Below are 4,189 nucleotides of genomic sequence, written 5' to 3' on the forward strand. Positions count from 1 at the left end.
TTTTTTTTTTAAATAATGTTTAAATAAACCGAATAATTCGGTTTAATTCGGATTCGGTCCGAATTATTCGCGATTTATATTCAGTTTTGAAAAAGTCGCGAATTTTAAAGAATTTTATTTTTAATTCGGATTCGGTCCAAATTTTTGATAAAATTCTTTAAAATTCGGTTCAGCAGAATAATTTATTTGGCCGAATTGATAACTCTGGTCTGGAGTAGAGTTTGGGAGGAGTCTGAAGAACAAAAGGGCATCCCCTCTTCGTGGTTTTACTGAATTTCAGCAGGGGCAACACACAAGATGAAAAACATGTCATCCACACAATGAATTAGACACCCAAGTTGAGATATATATATATATATATATATTATTTATTTATACTTTTCCCAGATTCAGGAAATAACTCGAGAGACAACAAATTCACCTTACGAAGAACAGATCCACATATCATGGTTCTGAAGAAAATAATAGTTGTCTTTATGAACATGAATACATCAGATAACAAACAAGATATTCAGATATTGATTACTGAGAAAGTATAAAGTTAGTACATGGTAATACATTTTTTAACCAATCTTACATAATCTGTAATTGGAAGAGGATACAAGTATAACAATTAACACGGTGAATCTAGCCAAATTTCAAGTGACAGTAAACCTTTTGGAAGAAAAGTCCACGTGGCAATCTTGTCCTCTATACCAGTAATAATGGGGTCCTACAAATGAAGAGTTCACTAGTCATGTTTAAAAAATCATGCAATTAATATTACAGAAGACTTTCACTACATAGGATTCTTCCTATTGTTTTCTCTTTGCAAAAAATAATAAGATTGATATAACATGTTTTGTTTTTGCAAAAAACAATAAGGTTGATATAACATTTATAACCATCAGTCAGATTCAGAAAAATATAAAAGCCTCCAATAATGTTCCAAGTTTTTTTTTTTTTTTTGGTTCATAAATGAAGATGTCAAAACCCCAAATTAGAAAGGGCAGTTTTAGCTGAACATCTCATCAGGAGAAGCTTCCTCATGGCAACTCTGTTGGCAATCGAATTTTATAGAGGTGTTGTCCATTAACCCAATGTGGGGATGAAAAGTTTCGAGTCTGAACTTAGCAATATTGTTTGACCATATAAAATACAAGGGTTAAAGCTTGAAAAATGATGGGCCAAATTTGATACAGGGCTAATCCATAAGATGTACAACTCATCCAACTGTCAGTCTGCCAAGAACAGCTGTCCACATGTTTCAAACCGGTTGATCATCTAGACAAGAGTATCCTCACAACACAACTAAAATCAACCCAACTCAACTCAACTACAAAGTTAAATTCATTTAGTCAAACTAAATGAATTTTGTTCCTCGATTCAACTTTGTAGTTCATGTTCTTTCTCCAGCCTAGGCTATCCATATCTTCTCCACTTCCTCTCAAGTCATCTTTGGTCTACCCTTTCGTATATTAATCCCTCTAATGTGTAACATATCACTTCTGATAGATCAAACACCAAGAAACACGAATAAAGAGAGACAATAGATCCGTACGACACAAAGATTTAACGAGGTTCACACACCAGGGTGGTGTGCTACGTCCTCGGGCAAAGAAGAAGATGATTCACTATGCAGAAGAAAGATTACACCCTAGCAGCAGCAGCGAGGAAGAACTCGCCCTGAAACCCTAGCTTCGTGAAAACCCTAGAATACAATGACTCTCAACAAGCAACAGTACATTATATATATACTCCAAATAGCGGTTCGACCCATCGGGTCATGGTCGAACCATACCGCAGGGGCGTAGCCCCCGCACCCCCATACAAGATCAGTGATGGGCTCGATAGGCCCAAGCCCTCTGCTTCCATCACAGATCTCATAAAAATTTACATTTGAATCGCCACCAAAATATGTCGGATCGGATCAATCTTCAAAACAGATCAAAAATTCGAAACAAACTTAACAACTTCTTCTTACAGTTGCACTCAAAGATCCCCGCTACAATAGATTATCCTCACAAGGCTATCAAGATGTACTTTTTTCATATAGAAATTAAAGATGAGTACAAATCTAGAAGCAGAATCATGTTATCAGCACATTAGAGTGGAGATTTGCACATACGTCAGTGTCAGATTTCTAGGAAATCAATTTCATATTCCCACTCCTCATATCAGTTCCATATCCAAATCCATCTGGAAATCTAAGATCGATACAGATTATTTTGTAGCCCTTGGATTCTAAAGCAAAGTCCATAACTCTACCTTTTGCATTTACCCATGCTCTGTATGTCAACACGTAGGACCTGCTATAGTAAATGTACAATGAATTCATCCAGAACCACCCTCCTATAAATGTATAGATGCTCGTCCATAATCAAAGGACAGAGGTTAGGTGGCAACTCTCCTGTCAACCACTGAATTCAAAACTCATTTATCTTGCATCCATTTTTCCCAAGTCGTAAAGCTAGTTAATGCTCTCTCGTCTATGTCCACAATCCTTGATTATGTTAATCTCCTGAGACTCCTTTCATTCCCAGATACCAATGGACATTTTCCTTCCCAGATACCTGTGGGGTTAAGAAAGCTTCTCTGTGCAATGCTTCTGACCCTTTCACCTTCCATCTAATAAATAACAACCAGAATCAGCTTAATTGGTGTTCAAACTTCAAAGCAACTGGACTTGAGTTTGCAAAATACCTACAGGGAAAAAATGTTTTAAAAGTAAAAATCTTATTGTGGACAACCACTAAATCAACAAGCAAGAGAATTACCAATCAGGCTGATATTTGGGCCAATCTCCTAAATCAGATTAGGTTGTCCAAAAGATTTTGGCTCTACTGGAAAGGTAAAGGAAATAAAATTGTAGTTAAACATTTAGTTGACAACCAGCTGTTCTACCTTGTCAAGCAAGTTGTATATTAATCCATGACTCGGCAGGCCAGGCCGGCATTGCCTAAGTGAAAAAAATTAATAAATCTTATGTTGACAAACAAATAGCTAAAATAATTCTGTGTCTCCATCCACACTTCCTATGCTTTTCTGCTCTCTGTCTATTCACCACCTAGAGAGAAACGCATGTGTGCCCCACAAGAAATTGACTCCTGCCTAATTCTTCCTCTACACGATATTCTCGTGTGTATCTTCATGCCTGACTTTTTTCTATTTGTTAATATGTATCATAATATTATGAAATCTCGTAGCCAAGAACCTTGGGATACTCTAGACTTTTCTTCATGAAAAAAATAAAAGAAGAGGTTCTTTATTTGATCATGTTTCAAAGTTATTATTAAAATTAACATGAAAATGGAGCTGTAATGATTAAACCTGTTTCATCATATTCACCATTTCCATTTTCCCATTAAGCTAGATTACTGCATTTCTGATATTCAATTATTGTTCACTAACATTTGAATTACATTACGCATTATTCCTCAGAACTTCTGTTCTTTTTTTCTCTCCCCTCCACCCCTTCCTCGCATCACAATAGCGTGGAAGGAAAATGAAAAAAAAAGAGAGAGTTGAATGTCATTGATTGAGGAGGGTGGATTAGGAGAAAAAGGAAGAAAAGGAGCGAGATTGAGATAGGCTGCTGAAAATTAGTTGTAAGGAAGGATGAAATAATACGTAGGAAAGCATACTAAGAACAAAATGGAGGATGTAGATCAAAGGATACCTTTCCCTTGCGGATAAACATTCCCGAACTAGTCCGAACTTCACTGAGATTGCTTTTTCCCGACACATTATCTGCAACAGCCGACCTATTGAGCTCTGATTTCGCCTATGGATATGGATCCCCAGAGAGAGAGAGAGCAATAGTAAGACTTCCTTAATAGGTGTAACTTGTTGAAGTAGTTAGTTGCGCGTAATCTGGGGGAAAATTTTGAAGAAAACAATACTTACCAGTGAAATTACATGATCACACTCTTCTTCGGTAAGAAAACCTTCGTACACAAATGCTCTGCAATTAGATACAACAGGATGAGAAGAAGAACTATACTAAAGAAAAGAATGGCAAAGATCAGATCGTCAGTCAGTAAAGAGTAGAGATTCAGTAAGAAAATGACCTGGGCTTCCATGAGACCAGCTTCACTTTTGCAGGAGAAATTACTGAATTGGAGCTCGAAGCTTCATGAGGATTCAAAAAGATTAAAAGCAGAAATTGGAATAAGCGGAGTGATATCCACACATACACCAACCCAACATG

General features: G+C 36.7%; 1 pseudogene; it reads right to left on the bottom strand.

The window, feature by feature from the left end:
• Window positions 1–4,189, bottom strand: part of LOC122071186 — a 4,609-nt pseudogene extending 420 nt beyond the window's left edge.

Source organism: Macadamia integrifolia, unplaced genomic scaffold, assembly GCF_013358625.1.
Source record: "Macadamia integrifolia cultivar HAES 741 unplaced genomic scaffold, SCU_Mint_v3 scaffold_190A, whole genome shotgun sequence".
NCBI classification, from domain to species: Eukaryota; Viridiplantae; Streptophyta; class Magnoliopsida; order Proteales; family Proteaceae; genus Macadamia; species Macadamia integrifolia.